General features: G+C 46.1%; 1 protein-coding gene across 8 annotated transcripts in view; it reads left to right on the top strand.

Moving 5' to 3' along the window:
• FARS2 (phenylalanyl-tRNA synthetase 2, mitochondrial) overlaps positions 1 to 20,661 on the top strand; it is a 509,124-nt gene that overhangs the window by 225,598 nt on the left and 262,865 nt on the right. The gene's annotated exons all lie outside the window — the stretch shown is intronic.

Raw genomic sequence — 20,661 nt, 5'->3', positions numbered from 1 at the left:
GTTTCCCTTAATCCGGAGCAATTTCTCAGCCTTTGTGTGTGTTTCTTGACCTTGACATTCTTTGAAAAGTACACGGGAGTCGTATCATAGAACGGGCTTCAGTTTGAACTGTCCCAAGTGTCCTCAGGATTAGATTCAGATTGCGCGTTTTTCAGGGGAAGACCACAGAAGTGATGCTTTGTCCTTTCCAGTGTTCTGCATTGTATCAGGAGGACCATGTCAGTTTGTGCCCGTATGGGTGGTGACAGCTTTGATCACTAGGTTAAGGTAATGCCTGCCGTACTTCTCTACCAGAAGGTTACTTTTGCCCTTTGTAAATAACAGGTAATTTATTGACAGGGTGGCTCTCTGAAGCTCTTGTGTCTCATCAAGATTTTACTCACAGATTTTAGTGTCCATTAGTGAAAGCTGGTGTTTGAATTGACATTATTCTACCAGGAAGAGCTTTCCCTTCTCCCTCACTTGTTTGTTTATATATTTATTCGTTCAGTTGTACACATAAGAAGGACTTACGGCTTATTTTAGGCAATGAGTTGTATTCCATTATTATCATTTTTTTTACTGTGAATCCCTTGTTTCCCCAGATGTGGCTAGTGAGAGACCCCGCAAGCTGCCTCCTAGGCCCTTTTGATGTGTCTCTCTGGTTCTTAGACAACTTTTGTATTACCTGGGCTGATTGGAAGTGTTCTATATCTTGACAGCTGGGTTCTAAGCATGTATACATGTATCAAAGCCCGTGGAAATGTACATTTATGATTTGTGCATTCCACGTGTGTAAATTTTACACAAAAAAAGACTAAAAAATATTGAACTCTAGTCACCAGGGTCTTTTTTTTTTTAAACAGTGGTACGGGTGAGCAATTCTGAGACTATCTTCTATTTATTCTAGCTTGAGCAAAAGAGTAGATAATACTGAGGATTATGGGAGTGAAGTTTCTCACTGTTGAAGAAAAGTTACAGATATGAGAAAAGGAGGGGCAAGAATGAACCCTGGTTCCTAGATTGGAATTAGAGGAATTGACATAGATTCATGGTTTTTTAGATAGAAAATATAAATGTGTTTGTGTTTATGAGTGTGTGTGTTTCCCCTACCTCATCTCTGCCCACTTTGAGGGCCTAGAAACAATGATACGACAGTATCAGTGAGCACACCTGGTACCCAGGTCTTGGTTTCTAAATACCATTTTCCACTGAGAGGAAGCAGGGCTCCTCATAGAAAAGAATGAACCCACGGCCAGAGCAGGAAAACTATAAGATGAGCCTGGTGGAATATGTTGTCGAACTTGATGTGATTCTGTCATTTTTTTTTTCCTCTTCACAATCATTTCTGAAGGATAGAATTACATTCACTTTTTCCATTAAACCGCTTACTAAATCTATAGGGAAGTAAGAGAGTGGAGCCTTTGTGCGAGCATAGACCCAGAAAGCAGGCTGTACTAATATCTAGCCGTACTTCAGAAGAAAAAGATAGATTGTCATTGTATGTGTTGTAGTATCCCCTTGCAGCCTTTCCTGAAATCTGGTAACACTTCCCCTCAATTAGACGAGAATAAATTATGGGTGGTCCTCTGCTGGCTGCCCGGCACCCTCTTCCTCAGCACGTTTGGTGCTGGTGTCCAAGAGCCCCGCTCCCGACCCCTCTGGCAGCTCTGGCAATGGATGGCCTGTTCCCACTGGACGGGGTCCATCACCCGGGGAGGGCGCTCTGGACTCTGGAGGGATTGTGCTCAAACAACTGCCTCTGCAGCCTCCCCTTCCTCCCCGACACCCCACGCCCCGTTTGCCTTTTGCTCCCTGGACAAATGACCACAAAGAAACCCACAAGCAAGGGGGGTGGGGGAGCAGTGGACTTCGTTACCTTTTCAGTTAAAAGAGAGATACAAAGATAAACAAAATGCTCGTAAGACAGGACCTCCAGAGCCAGGCTGCCTGAATAGGTCCCGACGCTCCTACTTACAAGATACAAGGTTTCTCTGGGCTTGTTTTCTCACCTGCAAAATGGGAATAATATTAATTCCTACTTAGAGGGTGGTGTTGTCATGAGGGTCAATCAGTTTACATATGCGTAGTATTCTTAGCACAGTGCCTGACATATCGTAAACGTTAGGTGGATCTTGACTATTATATCAGTAAATGTTAGTGTATTAAATAACGTATTTAAATGAAAATATTAAGTGCTGTGTACAAACCCTTCTCCTCTTGCCGTGTTAGGCCTTACTGTATCTGGGTAAGAGTAAATGTACCAAAATTTTATTTTGGATAGCTCTTACTTTTTATTAGAATGGCTTTGCCCACAAAAAGGAAAAATAATGCCATTTTAATGCCTTTTCTCTGAGTTCAGCAGAGGAATCAAGTTGTTTTTCCCCCAGGGCGGTGTTTTTCTTCTACCCATTTGAACATTCTCTCCATCCTGTGTGGAGGGATGGAGGTGGTCTGTGAACGGCACTGTGTGTCTTGTTCGAACACTATTGATTTCTCTACGGTTATTTCTTCTCTGTAAACATACACGTAATCACCATGGCAACACTGTCACTCACAGATGACACAAATAAGACTTATATATACCTGCAAATCTGTTTAAAAATAAAATAGCATTTTAGAAAAACACTACCTTCCCGTTGGGGAAGTAGTCCTCATCCTATCTTCCTTTGTCTTTTTTTTTTTTTCTTTTTGCCCTTGATTTTATCTGCTTTTTCTTTGCCATAACTTAGTACCTATGGGAAGAAAGGGTGGAGTTCACTTGAAGAAACTGAGGCTCCAGGGTGTTTCTACCACACTGTGGTCCAATTACCAGGAAGGCCACCACCAGAAACCAAGTCGCCCTGTGCTACCAGCTTCGCACACCTAAACCCAGATACCCAAATGGCCAGCAGCATTGTCCGCCATGTGGCGCTCTAGCCAGATGCTCCTTCTTTCTAAACCCCAGTTTCTTTTTCTGTAAAATGGGCATGATGTCCTTCCGGCTTGCAATGACAGGAGTAACTTAGACCTTGCGTGAGAAGACACTGAGTGTACAGAGCTGGTACTGGACAGTGCTCTGAGGATGTAAGTTATCACTGTGCTGCTGGAGCCCATCACTCATGCTGTGATAGTTGAGAAAGCTGTTCTTAGGGACAGAACCTCACCCTTTGGGTCGAGGTAGCCCTCTCGCTCCCAAATGGAGTGCTGGTTTCTATCTCTGTTAAAAATTACAGATATATTACATTATCTGCCAAGATGTGCAATTAGCAGAGAACATAGTTTGCCAAAACACACCTTTGTTTAGTATAAAGGATAAACAGAACCGTTGGGAAAGTTGTATACTCATGGGTTCGGGAAAGTTATCCCTCAACGTGCATAAAATAATTAAGTCAAGTATTTGGAATCGCAGCAGCATGGCAGAGTTGATGGGAAGCCAGAAAAGGACATGGGTTTGCAGCCTTCATGTGCTGCTCCGTTCAGAAGGATGGAGAGAGGCTGCTGCCACGACTGGACCTGCAGCATCAATTATGCACCATCCATTTACTGAGAGTCTGGTTCGTGCCCAGCACTGAGATGGCTCCTGCCTCAGGGGCGCCGGCATCGCTGGGGAGAGAAGCGCTTTCCAGAACACGTGCGTGCTCTCTTGACTATGAATGCAAAAGAAGTTAAAACAAAAAAACACAACAAAACAGAAAACAAGAAGAAGGGAGGAAGGCTGTAGTGGGCAGAAAAGTGGAAAGCCTTTATATGGGCTATATTTTGCTTTTTATTTAAAAAGCAGTCATGTGTCTCTCCTGCCAGCACTGCTGCTGGAGCAGCAGCCAGCGTTGTGGTTGAACCATGTCCCCAGGGCATCACGCAGGCACGGCACAGGTGGGCTCCCAGCCAGGTGCGCACGGTGTTGGGCTCTGTGCTCTGGACCCTCCTCCAGCTGACAGCTGCTTTGTGAAAACTGAGGCTGCATTAACAGCAGTTAATGCCGAGAGGGAGGGCAAAGGGGGCAGGCAGGCTTAGGTGTCCTGCTGTGCACACCGGGGCTGGGAGGTGTCCTGGCTGGAGCCGGGCTCTCATTTCCCAGGACCCTTTACCGTGACCACAGGAAGGTGCCCGCCTGGATTTACTCCTGTAAGTCAGCATGAGGACCAGGTGCGAGTATCATTACTACAGTGTACTAATGTGCATTAGTACCTTAGGCACTAATGTACCCACAGTGACGATGCTAAGTCCTTTCCATAAATCTTCTGTAATCTTTATGATAACACCATAAAGAAGGTACTGAGAATATCCCCATTTTATAGATGAGGAAACTGAGAATTGTCCTAAGTTATACAGCTGTCAGGTTGAACGTTATGAGATTGCCTTGGGGGGAGGCGGTTAGAACAGTCAGCAGTTTCTTGCGTTCAGTCTCATCACCTGTGGCAGGGCCTTGGCTACCAGACAGTTCCGAGCTTGTGCATGTGGACTAATGTAAAACTCTCCACGGCAAGGCAAACTTTTAATCAGACTCCATCCATTGAAGAAAAATGACCTTCACCAAAGTTAAAAAAATTTTTTTCTACTATCTTTTAGCAAAATAGGATGGTCCTTTATGTTAAAATGTGAGGCATGAAATAATGAAGTTTCTGATGTCATTGCTGACACAAGGGCGCTCCACCTTGCAGGTTCTGTGATGTGATATGTTAGTTCTTTTTTAAAATTATTTTTTATTTATTTCTGGCTGCCTTGGGTCTTTGTTGCTGTGTGCGGGCTTCTCATTGTGGGCTCTAGGCGCGCGGGCTTCAGTAGCTGTGGCTCGCGGGCTCCGTGGTTGTGTCTCATGGGCTCTAGAGCGCAGGCTCAGTAGTTGTGGCGCACAGGCTTAGTTGCGCCACGGTGTGTGGGATCTCCCCCGAGCAGGGCTCAAACCCGTGTCCCCTGCGTTGGCAGGCGGATTCTTAACCACTGTGCCACCAGAGAAGCCCTGTTAGTTTATTTTTGATGGCGTGTGTGTTTTCAAGGCAGGGTAACCAGTGAAGCACACTTAGGGACATGTGCAGCATGTGAACGGTGGCTCAGCAAGGCCTAATGGGCTTTAAGAAGTAAATGTGCTGCCCAGTGTGGTGTTTTCCAGCCCTCATATGTTCATCCCTAGACGCTCTAAACAAACATCTCACCAACGAATGAGTGTTCCCCGTGCCTGGTACATAATCCCCATGCTCAACAAAAGCCATTGTAAAAACAGAATGGTTCAGCGTGCCAAATATATCACTGTTCTTTCTTAGCATTAGAATCCGTAGAAGGGATGAAGTTAGAATAAAAGGCATTTCTAGCGAGGTTACGTTCCCAGTGAAGTCTCAGACCTCGGGAGAGTCAGTTGGGTCACAGTGTTTATCCAGAGCCCGTGGTGGGTGCCGCTGGATGAGAAGTCTGAGGCAGGCCTTGCCCTAGAAGCATACATGCTTCTGTGTGCCCTCTGGGTGCCTCAGTTTCCCCATCTGTAAAATGTAGATGGCTCTACTTCTAAGGGATTTCATTGTGTGACAACTTAAACCCTCCCTCTGAAACACGATGCCAGTTAAATTATTAACAAATCAGACTGTTCAGTATCAGAAACCAGCTCATTCTGTCCTGTATTTACAAATAGACTTGTTTGTTTGTCTGTTTAACAGATCCTTCTGTCATGCTTCCAGGCACTGTGGTAAGCACTTTACATAAAAACGTATTACACAGATATTGTTAATATCCCCATTTTACAGATGAGGAAACCAAGACCTAGAAAGGACACGTAATTGGCCCATGGCCAGTGGCTCTGGAGCCGGGTCTGAGTGCTGGCATCCTGGTTCCTACCCTGAAGGAGGGCACACGATGACCCCACAGCCCAGCCTGGCCTTCGCACAGGCAGGTGGCTGTTTCCTCTGGGGACGCCTGTGTTGGATGGCTTCTCTTTTGTGTCCCTAAATGCGAGGGCTTTTGAGGAAATTATTGCTTCTGCCTCAGGGTTCAATAGCTCATTCATCCAGTTTGTGGTGGAGCTCAAATGCAGGGAGAGGGGTTTCCCAGGAGGCCTCTCTGTTTCTGTTTTGAAGCAGCGCCAGCTTGGCCTCACCCCCTTGGCTCCCTGAGAGCATAGAGGGGGCCAGGGGAGGGGGGAGAGAAGCGGTCAGCTCCCTGCTGTCTGGCTGTGGATGCCACGCCGAATCAGAATCCCAGTTTCCGCTTCCTTTACGTTCATAAGCCCATCGTTCGAGCTGTAAGGCAGAAACAGCAGAATTCACCAGACCCTCTGGTGGAATTGGGCATCACCCCCTACCCCCAAACACTCCCACCATCAAAACAAACAAGCAAACAAGCAGCCACCATTTTCCAGCCGCATCTTCAAGTGCTTATTACTCTCTGCAAGGGAATGTCATATATTTTAAAAGAGATTTTCAAGGCCTTTTTGTAATAAGTTTCTCCTTCCTCCCTAGGGGTGTGTGTGTGTGTGTGTGTGTGTGTGTGTGTGTGTGTGTGTGTGTGTGTGTGTGTGTGTGTGTGTGTGTGTGTGTATCTCAAGTGTGTCCTTTGGAGAAGGACCATCTTAGGTTCTGCATTGACATGTTTCCTTGATGGTTATTTTATCAGCATTTTTTTAACCTTCCATAGATATGTGTCTGCCTCTAAGTAGCTTTAATGAAGAGGTGTTTGAAATAAATCTCTGAAAACAAAAGCTACTTTATTCATCATTTGCATTGAGAGCGGCCAGGGAGGCTCAGTGTAAAATGCATAATTAGAAGCAGAGGACTGTGTGTGTGCGTGTGCCTGAGCGTGGGTAGATATCGATGGTGTTAATAAAATCCTGGTTTCAGTTCCTTCTTCTCTGATCGGAATAAGAATTAGGTTACATGGAAACTAAATGACAAGAGGCAGCAGAAGGAATAAAAATGCATTGTTTTTATTATTGCAGTAGCCCTCTTCCAATATTCTTTCTCATTCCAAACCATGGTGCTAGAGATCTTTAGGAATAACTCTGTATAAAAAGAAAGCAGAGTTTTGTGAAGAAAGTAAATATTTACTTTTTTGTAGATTAAAAATAAAAACCACCTGTACTTTTTTTGTTTTTTTTAAAATTTTTTATCATCTTTATTGGAGTATAATTGCTTTACAATGGTGTGTTAGTTTCTGCTTTATAACAAAGTGAATCAGTTATACATATACATATGTCCCCATATCTCTTCCCTCTTGCATCTCCCTCCCTCCCACCCTCCCTATCCCACCCCTCTAGGTGGTCACAGAGCACCAGCTGATGTCCCTGTGCTATGCGGCTGCTTCCCGCTAGCATTTGGTAGTGTATATATGTCCATGCCACTCTCTCACTTCGTCCCAGCTTACCCTTCCCCCTCCCCATATCCTCAAGTCTGTTCTCTAGTAGGTCTGTGTCTTTATTCCCATCTTGCCCCTAGGTTCTTCATGACCATTTTTTTTTTTTTTAGATTCCATATATATGTGTTAGCATACGGTATTTGTCTTTCTCTTTCCAGCCAAAAGTCACACAAGAAGTAGACTATCTGAATAGGTCTATATCAATTAAAGCAATTGAATCAAGCATTAATAACCTTCCAAAATAGAAAGCACTGGGGCCAGATGAGTTCACTGGTGAATTCTATCAAACATTTAAGGAGAAATTATACGAATTCTCTACAACCTCTTTCAGAGGATAGAAGCAAAGGGAATACTTCACTCTGTATGACAGACTCTAGGTCCATCCACCTCACTACAAAAAAACCACCTGTATTTTTCTTTTTAAGGCTGTTGGTCCTCAGGATTGGCTCCTTGATGTGCTAAAGCCCTAGTAATCGTAACGAGACTCGGCCGTGTTAGTTAGGAGCCTCGGTATAATATCTTCTCTGTAAACCACCACGGTTGAGGAACGGGGTTAATCAACATGTGTGGTTAACCGGGAGCTGTCTGCCTTATAGCGAGAGGACTAATCTTCAGATGACTGAGACAAAACGCATTTAAAACCCTGTACAAATGCAAGTAAAAGCTGTGCCAGACGCCATTAGTGTCCAATCGGGACCTTAGCGTCAGGCAGCAGTTGAGGATGTGCTTCTGTAAAAAGAGTGGGTTAACGTTCTGGCACCTACTTGGTATTCTTTGACTTTTGTCAATTCATTTCACCTCTTTGGCCTTCATTTTCTTCATCTATAAAATGGGAATGCAGTGGTTTCTATTTCACAAAGGCCAGTTGAACTGAATATGTAAAACAGGAAGTGTCAGAATATCCCTACGTGTAAGATTATTTTCGATTGTCTTCCTGTTATAGAGGCATTGTAGAGTGGTGGTTAATAGCATTTCAGATAAATAGAGTCAAAACAACAGGATTTATTTTAATTGAGGAGATTTCAGGTGCGTGAGGAAAAGGTGAGTAGATTTCTGTAAATGAAATATTTTCCAAAAGCATAAAGTTTGTAAACATTTACTTGGTTTAGGGAACCTGTACTGCTCAACCCATAATTTTCAGTTTCCACTCCTGTGGCGCCAGATCCTGTCCTTTCTACATCCACACGATCCCTACTGTGCTTCTGGCGAAAGCAGATTTTATGACCAAATCCGGGGACCTGGCTTCCGTTACTTGGAGATTGACAAAGCCTGTTAGTGTTTTAGAGGTTCTGAGATGTCTTACTGTAAGAAACCTGAAACTAGCATCTCCCTAACTTATTTGACCATGGAACCCTTTTATTTTTATTTATTTTTGTTTGAGAGTTGGAGTCTAGGCATCCATTTATTGTTTGAATAGGTCTTGATGGCTGTGATCACAGTATTTTTCCTATAGGAATGAATAAATTATTATTTTTCAGTTTTACCGAGATGTAATTGACATAGAGCATGGTACAAGTTTGAGGTGCACAATGTAATGACTTGACTTTCATATGTTGTGAAATGGTTGCCATGATAAGATTAGTTAACATCCATCGTATAGATACAAAAAAGAAAAAAATTCTTTTCCTCGTGATGAGAACTTTTAGGATCCACTCTCTTAGTAAATTACGTTGGTTTCTTATCAGAATAACTTGGAATTGTTGGTGGTAAGCAAGGAGCAGTGGGATGGGTGAGGATCTATAGTCAGAAGCTAGTGAGGACTTGGCCTCTGAGTTGCCCCTTCAAGCCCCAGCTCCCCACAGATATTTCCGTGGAACCTTCTCAAGAGAGCATGTGTAACATCCCTGAGGTCCAGCACCCCTGCTGCCTCAAGTTCACAGCTCTGCAGGTGGGCTGCCCATGTTCAGGTCTTGGTTATTGTGACCTTGAGCCCATTACTTAACTCTTTGAGCCTCAGTATTTTCATTTTTAAAAGGGGGGCAATAATATTTATCTCATGAGGCTGTTAAGTGAGGTGATGTATGTTTTTAATATGTTCAATGAGGTATGATTGTATGTGAATTATGAGATAACACATTGACAGACATGTGAAACTCTGGTTTTGGAGGTAGTGGGGGCAGAGGGTGGCCTGAAAGCACTTACTGGCCCTTTATTCCCCAATTAAGATGACAGCCATCTCTGACAGCACCCTATATTTGAAGTTGACAGAGCTACGCAAAAGCCACAGTGAAGAGGGATGCGTGTGTGACCAGTGTCCTTTTACAGAGTGAAAAACTGTCTTCCTGCAGTGCAGAGGCGAGAGCAGTGGTTCCCGATGCTCTCTGTGCATGGCATCCCCTGGGGAGTTCTGAAAAGAGACGGATGCCCGGTGGTGCCACCAGGGATGCCGATTCTGTTGGTGAGGGGCTCCGGTACCAGCCAGCCGGAGCAAGGGCCCCTGGGCCAGAGCACGGGCTCCGCAGGTAATGAGGTCACGGCCTGGGCCGTCCTCTCTGCAGGTTGTACCTGGAGTCACCCTGCACGAGGATGTGCACTGGCTGATGCAGGATAGGCTGGGCGTGCCAGCATTCACTCAGCTCCATCCCTGCCTTTGAGGACATATTCCCAGCAGATAATCTGCTGATCGGGGTGTGGGTACCAGAGGGGACTAACAGCCCCATCACATTCCTCTTTTACCCCTAACACTAAGTATGTAGTAACTGTCCCATTCGATTTTCTCTTAGTCAGTGGAAGTATAGCTTTTGAAAATGGGGGACCAAGAGCTAAAGGAACCGCCCAGGTCACCAAAACTAGTAAGTGGCAGAGCTGGGATGTCCCAGCTGAGCGATCGCCCCATAGGCTTCATCTGAAGATGCAGGAGGTCACCATGCCTGGCACGTGGTGAACCCTAACTCAACGGTAACCACTGTTAGGTTGTTCGTCTGATGAATTTTTTTAAAAAAGCTCACAAAACAGGGCTTCCCTGGTGGCGCAGTGGTTGAGAGTCCGCCTGCTGATGCAGGGGACACGGGTTCGTGCCCTGGTCTGGAAAGATCCCACATGCCGCGGAGCGGCTGGGCCCGTAAGCCATGGCCACTGAGCCTGCGCGTCCAGAGCCTGTGCTCCGCAACGGGAGAGGCCACAACAGTGAGAGGCCTGCATACCACAAAAAAAAAAAAAAAAAAAAGCTCACAAAACAAAAAGAAAGGGATGATTAATCATATCTTACCTTCTATGGTGTTTTGTAATTTATAAGGGCTTTTAATATATATTATCCCGTTTAATCTTCATAACAGTTCGGTGATACCTCCTGTCGCAGAGAGGCATCTAGGAGCCTGGAGCACGTAGTGTCGCAGCTCACACAGGGGCAGGGGCTCCTGGGAGACGTGGGGAAGGTGGAGCGGCCGTCGTGCATTCTCCACATTCAGGGGCCCTCACAAGGGGCCCTGGTGGGAAGGTGTGACTTAATGGTGAATCAGAGGTTTGGGGCCACACACACCTGTGGCCGCACCTCTGCCGTCACTCGTTACTTGTTACGTTTGCGCCCTTGAGCGCAACAGCTGCTGCTCCTCTGTTTCCCCATCCACCTTGCCTGGGTGACACGTCCTGTCTGATCCCACTGTGAGGATGGTTGTGTGAACGTGAGAACCTTATGTCGTGTACAGGTAACCAGCACATGTGGTGGTTTGGGGAGAAGAGAAGGAATCCCAAAAGTTGCCTTCCTGGCTGAGCCAGTGTGTGGAAATATCCTGTTCACTTTGCGTAAGGGAAATTCATCATTAATGAGCTTGGAATGGTACCTCTTGAGTGACGATTTTGCTTGCTGGTAGCCTCAGCGATCTTGCATAAAGTGTATTGGATGGAACTCCAAAAAGCTTGTTTTTCCAACTCTGAATAGTTCAAATTTTAAACTGGCAGGAAACCCAGGGTCACTTCAAGTGACAGGAGTTGTGATTTGAGTGGAGGTGAGACACACGGCTCGGGTAACCAGTGGGGTGGAACACTTGGGTTGCACTTGGTCCTTGTAGTTTAAATTTTGGGGAGACCCAATCTGAAGAGGAGGGGCTGGTCCCCCTGCCTCACTTGGTTAAACCCAGCACCTCTCCGGTGGACTTGCCCCTCGTGGCGTCCCGGGGACAGTTTTGATGGGACAACAGTGTGGGGTGCTCATTGCTTTCTTCTGCAGATGTGGAAACTTGGTCCCGGAGAGCTGGCAGTGCGTCCACCAGAGAGAAGCAGACTGGAGCTCTGTGGGCGTCCTGTGGCAGCTTCTTCCCCAGAAATTACTCACTGCCCATCTCTCTCTCCTTGTCAGGTTTGGCCTTTGACCAGACAGACGGCCCAAAACTTCTTAGTATGCACTCCATGTTTTCTTACTTTAATGAGCTTCTCTTACTGAGACTTTCACTTACTGGATGGACAGTGTGACTTCCTCTGGGAACGGGAGGGTAATCTGGTGACCCCATTCAGGCTTTGAGCCATACTTACACAGAGGCTATGTCAGCCCCTCTGCTCCAGGGCAGGGACCGCTTTTCACAGCCGCCTTCCCTCGAGCCTGTGAGCTCTTTGGTGGCAGGGACGGGGTCTGATTAGCCAGAGTGGGTGGCTGGTGAACACTGGCCGTCTTGTTCCCGGGCTCCAATCAGTGTACCTTCTTCTGCCAGTTGCCACCTGAGTAGGGCATGGGGGCCTCTCCATCAGAGCCCCGTGTTCCCCTTCCATTTACCGTGAACTGAGGCATCGATCACACCTGGCCTCTGTGAACTGTGTGGTAAACTTTGTTGGACTCATGTGGATTTGGTGCAGAAGAAAATAATGTTTCACGTTTCTCGCTAACGGGAGGAAGTTGAACTCACTGTTTTTGTTACTGAAATAGAATCTAATATTAACAGGTGGAATTTTATTTTAAATAGAGAAAAAACAATTTAAAAAATATGAATGCATAATCTGTGGCCATTGTTTTCCTCTGTGACATAATTCCTCTGGGTAAATGAGTAAACACTGATACCATTTTTTCTTTAATTTTCTCATTATCTAAAATTTGGAAAATGTTTACTTAGGAAGTATAATAATACAATGGATACCCAAGAAGCTACCGCCCAACTATGATCACCAGCGCTTTGCGTCTCGAGGGCTTTCCTCTACCCCATCCCATCCCCCTGCTTCCACTCCTTGCCTGGGGCAGCTGCCATGTTTTGTCTTAAAAATTCAGGTGGTCACAGTTAGCTTTCTACCATTTCTACCCTGACTGAGAGTTGATATTAGACTATTTTCTGGAAAAACCAAGTCAGTAGATGTTTTCGGAAGTAATTTGCCCAATGCACCTCCCCTGGGCCCTTCTGTCACCAGACAGGATGGAGAACAAAACTTTAGACACAGACACAGGGTGGGGTCTGCCCCCGCACCCACCCCCAGGGGCTAATTCTTTGGCATTACGGGGTCAGGAAGAAATACGAACACCTGTAGTATCAAGGGATCTGGTTTAAGAGGAGCAGCAGACAGGGATGTGAGGCGGGAGGACGGGGGAGCAAGGTCGGATCCAGGGGAGCCGCTCTGTAAAAGACCTAGGGTTTGATGTTTACTCCAGGTTTCAACAAGCTGCTGGGAATCAGCTGTCTTAAGTTCTCCAGGTTAATTTTTTTTTTCTTTTTTTTTTGTGGTACGCGGGCCTCTCACTGCTGTGGCCTCCCCCGTTGCGGAGCACAGGCTCCGGATGCGCAGGCTCAGCGACCATGGCTCACAGGCCCAGCCAGTCCGCGGCATGTGGGATCTTCCTGGACCGGGGCACGAACCCACGTCCCCTGCATTGGCAGGCGGACTCCCAACCACTGCGCCACCAGGGAAGCCCCCAGGTTAATTTTTGTCTTGCTCGTTTTCCTCTGAACACTGGAGTAGTCAGAAGGCCAGCTCTGCATGAACCTCGGCAAGTCCAAGTTCCCGGCCCTCACAGCACATCCAGTCCCTGTAAGAATGGGAACTTGCAGGGTGGAGATGACATAAGAGAAACAGGAACCAGGCACAGCTCAGCGAGGCCCTGCTCAGAGCACATACCATTTTCAGGTGAAATTTGGGGCCGGCGGTTAACAGACCGAGTTTCCCGTTATGTATTTTTTTCATCCGGAGCCTCCATTCACTTACCGAAGGCATATGGGAGGAAAACATCCATCTCCCAGTGAACATGGCTACCTGGGAAAATGTATAATCGTCAAAGTATATGTGCCCTCACTTCAAATACAGTGATGGCATAAGGCTGTGAAGATACAGACAAGAAATTTAGTGGAAGATGTAAATGACTGTGCAAAACCTCAACAAGTAGTTTACCTCTGAGAGGAAAACGAGAATTCAGAAGTATTGCTGGCTCTGAAAAAGCTCAAACTTTTAACCTGAAAAAAGTGAATTTAAGAAATGATGTCTTTGACATGTTCTGAAGATGAGATAGAGACTAAATGGGAGATAGAAGTTTTCTATTCTAGAGATCCTTCTTTCTTCCACGGTTACATTTACTTATTCGTTTATCATTTTCCTAACAATTTTATTGGGCTGTAATTCACGTACTACACAATTCACCCACTTAAATTGTGCAATTCACTCATCGTCAGTACATTCACGGAGATGTGCGACCATCTCCACAATCAACTTTAGAACGTTTACGTCACCCCTAAAAGATAGGCTTTAATTTGTAGCACTTGTCTTCTGGGTCAGCCCTCTGCCAGTGCTCTGGGGTAGTGATCTGGGCTGCAGGACCTACCCCTCTGCAGTTATTTAACCAGAGGCACAGACCAGGTTTTACTTGAACAAAGGTTTCTGACGCTTACTTCCTCCATTGTTTCTTAAGTTAAAGACCGTTATGTTCAGGCAGCGCCCTGAAGCCTTGCTCTACGTCCCTTACGTCCTACAGAGAATGTGGGCCACGTGCGGTGATGGAGTTCTCCCACCTGCCTACCCAGAGTGGCAGAAGCCATCCTGGTTTTTCTCATGTGTGGCATATGATTTGTTTTAAATAAATAACTCTTGAGCTTGAAAGTTAATTTGAGAGGATTCAAATCCTGTTTCTGCTCTTGAGTAGGTCAGTATGTATTTGGGGGCCATGGTACAGAAACATGGACAGTTAATCCAATCCAAGGTTGCCGAAAGGGTTGTTCCACGTGATTTCCTTATGGAAATTCTTCGTTTCCTGTGAATCTTCAAATAGAACTGCAATTCTGTCAAAAGATAAAAACAAATATGGGAAACTCCCTTTAAAGTTTGGAAGAATGCTTAGAACTTGGGTCTCATGTGGTTTCTCGGTGAAGTAACAGAACAGAAGTTTCCTGTGTTTGAGCTGGGCCTCCCTGCATCCAGTGCAGTGTGCTCTTGGCGCTCGGTGAAACTAAGTGAGAATCAAAACAAATTGTTGGAACAGAGTGAGAAAATCTGTAAACATCAAGGCAGCGTGAGTTAGAACAACCTGTATTGGTTAAGTACCAACCTGGCAGCCAAATTCAAGCAGCAGTTTTTTATTACAAAATAAGTAGATGGAATTAAAGTAAGGGCTGTAAGGAGAGTAATTGGTAGTGCATAGTATTTTTATAGGAAAAGCTGATTTTTAAGTTCATTGAGATAAGAACACAAGCACATAGATGGTAAACAGACTGGAAGTGCTTATGAATCAAGATAATTAATCGAAAAGATAAATGAATCATTTGCCAAGGAAATGTCATGGAAGGCGCCAGAGGGATACATGTTAGATTTGGCCTTATTTACACAGTTTTTAATTGCGCTGGATAGACTTCTTCTGGAAACAGTACTAGAAGCTGAGCTGTTTCCCCTGAGCCCCTTGGGGTTTTTTTTGGATTTTTTTTGCGGTACGCGGACCTCTCACTGTTGTGGCCTCTCCCGTTGCGAAGCACAGGCTCCGGACGCGCAGGCTCAGCGGCCATGGCTCACGGGCCCAGCCGCTCCGCGGCATGTGGGATCCTCCCAGACCGTGGACACGGTGGGAACAGTAAGAGTGAACGTGTCACAGGCGTGCGCTGTGTGTTAGTGGGACGACCCACGGAAAGTGCCAGCGCGTCCCTGGCCCACCGCACCCATGGGTGGCAGCTGCCAGTGACATAATCACCATAAAAACCAAGGCGCAGGCGTGTGGTCTCGGAGGAGAAGCATAGCCCGGAGCGGCTGCAGAGTCAGCCTTCGGCCACACTTAGCTGTGGCTAAAAGCTGAGTGGAAGTCACCTTGGTGTTTCCAGAACTCTGTGGAGAGCTTGACGGGGAAGCGGACCCTTCCCTGTTAGAACGACTGTTGAAATCATGTTTAAACCAAAAAAAAGAAAAAATTCTAATAGCTTTGCCTAAAGGGAAGAAGCCAGAGACTGAATAATGGTGGACTCGTACAGAAAACCTGCCCTGTTGGGCAGATAATCTGTATCCTCCCTCAGTAACGTTAGAAAAGAGACGGGCGTTTCAGTTAAGAGGGAGGCGCTGATGTAGAAACAGCTTCCTTGGAGTCAAAGCTCGGGCACACTAGGCTGCGTCACCGACGGCGGTGTAAGGTGACCCTCCTTGGGAATGTCCTGAGCAGGTACAGGACTGGAGCACGTGGACTTTATCATGGATGATAGGAAGGGCACCTGTGACGTCTGCAGCTTAGAAGGTGCATGGAGACATTTGCATCTCACATATCGGGAGGGGTGAGCCCAGAGCAAGGGGCCAGCTAGGACGGGCACCATTAAACCAAAATCTCACTTTTTCAACTAGCTCCTTCCCCACCCTGGTCACTTCGGTACGCGGGTCTTGGACAGCTGTCAAAATCGCGCATGCATTGAACTGTCCGAATCTGTTTTGGCTAGAAAACCATTAAGGATGTGCCTCATGAGTGTTATTTCATGGCATCTTCACTGCAGTTTGCTCAAGTAGACACCGTCTCCGTTGTATAGGCGAGGAAACCGTGAGGTAGGCTTTCCTCAGACGAGTGAACACACCTGCAAGGCCAAGACCAAGGCCTGACGCTTGGCTCAAAGCTCCAGCAAAGCCACCTTGAGATTCGACAGCTGTTCTTCCACGGACGTGGAGGCGCCAGCTCCGCCTGGCCCGTCCCCCACGCCCAGAAGGATGCGCAGCCCCAGAGGGGTCTCAGCAGGCCCGTTCTCCCCTGGTCCTGGGGGCTGAGGCCCAAGGCCCAGGTGCAGCAAGGCCGGCTCCTATGAGGGCTTGGGGGGAGGACCCGCTCCCGGCCCCCGCCCCGGCTCTGGCCATGCGGGGCATCCTTGTCCTGCAGACGCGTCGCCCCTGTGTCCAGCTTCCCTGCGTGAGGCCTCCTTGCACGCACGTCTCTGTGCCCGAATTTCCCCTTTTCTAAGGATGCCACCCCAGTGACCTCATTTCAACTTGAGTGTCTCTGTAAAGACTTTTTCTCCAAGTAAGGTTACATTCTAAGTTATTGGGGGTTCGGGCTCCAGGGTATCTTCTTGGGGGGACACAACTCAATCTGTAACAGGGTAGCTGATGACAGTGGTGGAGTGCCCTGCTGCTGAAGAGCCGGGTCTAGACCGCGCCTGAGAGGTTGCCCACCCCGCAGCTTGCGGGGAGACCAGGAGGCGAGGAGGGGGTGGTCTGTGCAGCCCCTCACGGGCCTCCCAAGCCCTCCGGGGGGATCACAAGCGGCTGAGGGGGCTTCAGGCGAGGCTGCAGGCACCATGTCACGCAGCTGGTGAGAGGGACCCCTGTGCCCATCCAGATCGGCCTCACTCTGAGCACATGACCCTTGAGGCTTGCTGTCCCCGTGGATGCACTAAATTCTTTCGTCAACTGGTTGCTGACATGTTGCTTCTGTTTTGGAGTCACAGGTTAGGTTCCCCGGAGAGCAGATTCTCAGACAGAGGTTAGCCTTCTGGAAGCTTCTAACCAGGTGCTGTCAGGGTCCATGCCTATGGAGGGGGAAGGGAGAGGAGAGCAGGATTAGACAGAGCGGGAGGGGAGGTTGGGCTGTGAGGCATTGCCACCAGAGGGCTCGGCCAACCCCTGGGGAGCTCTGAGACGAGGATGGCCCTTCAGTGTTGTCCCAGGGGCAGCAGTAAGGGCTTTCTTAGTCCAGCCCATAAAAAGCAGAGTTTTAAATTTATTATATAAGTATGACTGCATTTCAAGTAGCTACCACAAGACAAACGATGATGCCTTCATGTGTGCTTTTTACTATCATAAACTATACATCCTTCACATGTATGCATGTAAAGGAGACACACATACATGTATTTATTATGTTAGTAAAGAATGATTCTGATATTTTTAACTCCCTTAGTACCATAATCTCAATTGTCTGTATTTGAACTCATGACACAATTTTGAATGTGGGTCAAGGACGGGGGGCAGTCCTTATTCTGACTCCTTGAATGACTTTTACTAGGTTTGTGAATCCCAGATGTTCTATGGAAAAATCAGTGTTTGTGAAAGTATGTACTTTTCTGGAACAAGAATTTGAATCTTTCATCATATTCTCAGAGACATCTGTGTCCCTCCCCCATGAAGTTAAGAACCATTGTGTAAGGAAATTTAGAGTCAGGTCGTTGTTGCTTTGTAAACTGCTCTTTACCGTCTCCGAACACACAGCCATGATAAATAAAAAGAGAACGTGAAAAAGTCAGAACCACGCCTTCCCTTATTCCCCCTGAAAATACATTTATCCATGCACAAGAGACAAACACAAAGACAGAGCAGAGAGTGAGGTTGAAGACGCTGCGGGCTGCAGGTTCCTAGGCAGGGAAACAGTGATTGGCTCTGGTGGGGAGTCAGGATGTGCTGGTCCAGAGCATGATCTCTGCTGGAAAGTAGGGGCAGGCGGTCCCCTCCTCTAAAAGGGGGGCAGCCACCACTGCTGCAAACTACTGCCTGCTGTGACCTCTAGCTCATAGGAGCTTTGAGCCCAGGAAGAGAGTTGGCCTCTTCATCAGGAACTGAGATGAGTCACCGCCATGGCATCATCAGCCCTGTCACCATCGGGCAGGAACCCAGATGCCACCACCAACTAGATCTGGGCCAGGAGCACAAGGGGAGGGAGGGACCACAGAAACCTCTGACCAAGGAGGGGTGGTGAGTGAGAGAACACTGCAGTTATTCCCATCCCAGACGGGCCTGCAGACACACACCCCAAACCACGTGAGGAACTCTGACCTGAGCGTGTCAGCAACCAAATCCACACTCAGAATCTGAGTCACTGCAGAGCAAAGTAAAAGCAAGGGCATTCTTTAAAAAAAAAAAAAGCCTAATGTCTGCAAAGAGATCAATGGAAGAATAATAACCATAAAAACAAGAAGAAGAACAGGAAATTCTGAATAAGAGGGAAAAACAGGCAAAAATGAAGTGTAAGTAGATATGGAAGAAAACAATTAGAAATATCAGAAATGAGTAATAGATTCTCTGAAATAGAGAAGAAGAAAAAAAACCAAACAGATGAGACTATGAGACTGGACTCAGCTGAAGGGAGAATTAGTAAATAAGAAGCTGTTTCTGAAGAATTCACCCAGAATACAGCACAAATACGTAAAGATTAAAACCCGATAATCAATCAGGTAAGAGAAATGGAAGACAGATCGAGAAGCCCCACAATATGGAGAATCGCGGTCCTAGAAGAAGAGGACAGAGAAGTCGTGGCTGAAATTTTCCGACTTGGATGAGTACATGAACCCTCTGAGTGGAAGCACACGCTGACTCCCGGGCAGAATACCCCAAGATAAATGCAGGCCCGGCCTCATCAGAGCTGCCAGGATAAAGGTGAAACCCTTCCACGCTGCCAGGGAGCAATGACAGATTCCCTGCGCAGAAGCAGCTCCGACCGACAGCAGACTTGTCGTCATTGCTAATGGGTACAGAGAAGAATTTTCCAAGCGCTGAGGGGAGACAACGGTAAACCTACAGTTTTGTGCTTTGCCGGATGATTCACGAGTGGGGATTTCAGCCGTGTCGATTCTGAGAGTTTGCTTCTCACATGCTTTCACTGGAAAAAAAACAAACAAACAGAAAACGATGAAAAGATATTCACGTGCAAGAAGAGAAGTGAGAGAGAGGATGTTTCAGGAGCCGTGAAAGGCCTCCGGTTCGACCCTGCTTGCAAGTTCGCAAGGAACCAGTCACCATTACTTTGAACTTGTTCCCACTTGTTAGCTTGAACTAGGTTTGCAGTACAACGGTCTGGGTTTTTCTCCTTGGTTTTTATGTATTTACCGTAACATATACCATGTATTCTTTAACGTCTTGGGGCCTGTACTCTGGCTGACTGCACTATCACGTTGACCGCTGTTCTCGGGTTCCTGACACCAGTGCCCAGTCGGGTCCCTCCTCCCGTGTCTGTCATCGAAGAGGCGATTTCATGCTAATTCTTGGCAACCCCTGCCTCTTATCGAATACCCCTGAATTTCCACGTTCCTTAAGTGGAAAAGGAAAAGCGCTGTGTAACCACCCAACTGCCACCATCTCGCAGTGTTACATTAACCCGCGTGTTATTTATCACAGCAGCTTGACTCCAAGAAGACAGGGTGTTTTTCAGGAGCTGTGGTACTTTGTCAGGAGCACCTGGGTGATAGCTTTATTATGTTCGTTTGAAATGTGTGTTCTGAACCGATGCTTTTGACAACTTTATTGATATTTCAAGTTGAATAATCATTTATGTTTGAGTACTTGGCTCTTCAGAGGTTTTGCCGTTTAAAAAGTTTTATATTTTTCTAATCAGTGATTCACCAGGGGGTTTACGGTGATATCAGGCTTGGTGTAAGTCAATTTATAAACTTGTTCTCCTAACAGATTGGCAGATATTTCCTTAGTTGTATGGATTTCATAGTTATGTCATGAAACGTTTAATGAAACATTTTTTATTGTGGCGGTAACTTACATCACAGCTATCTATATATATGTGTGTGTTTGTAATATATATAAATATGTATTTGTGATGTACATGTTTAAGCCATGTAAACAAATGTGGTAACTTCTAAAAATATATGTATCTAATATAATGAACTAGTTAGTGAGCCCTAATAAACTGGAAAAAATGGGATAAAATGGGGGCATGGCTACCTTTGTGTCTATCACATCCTTAGAAGCATAATTTGAAAAATAACCCCCTATATAATTAATAATTGGAAGTACTCCCTTAATAATTAGAAATACTAACAAATAATGACATTACTAATTGAAATATCAATTTTGACAAGCCCTTACTTCTCTATAAAAACAGCTTCCTGAAAGTATCACAGAAGTTAATGAATTGCTTGTTAATTAAATGTGGACTTTTCTCGTCTAGTATTCAAATGGAAAAAACCTGAAATATGATATATTCAAATTGCTTTATACTAAATGGAACATTAATGGCAATGTGAGTATAATATATGGTAGTGTTACACATGAGAGTGATAAGAA

This window comes from Globicephala melas, chromosome 11 (genome assembly GCF_963455315.2).
Source record: "Globicephala melas chromosome 11, mGloMel1.2, whole genome shotgun sequence".
NCBI lineage: Eukaryota > Metazoa > Chordata > Mammalia > Artiodactyla > Delphinidae > Globicephala > Globicephala melas.
Note: the sequence above shows the minus strand (reverse complement) of the source record. Positions and strands in the feature narration are given on the sequence as shown.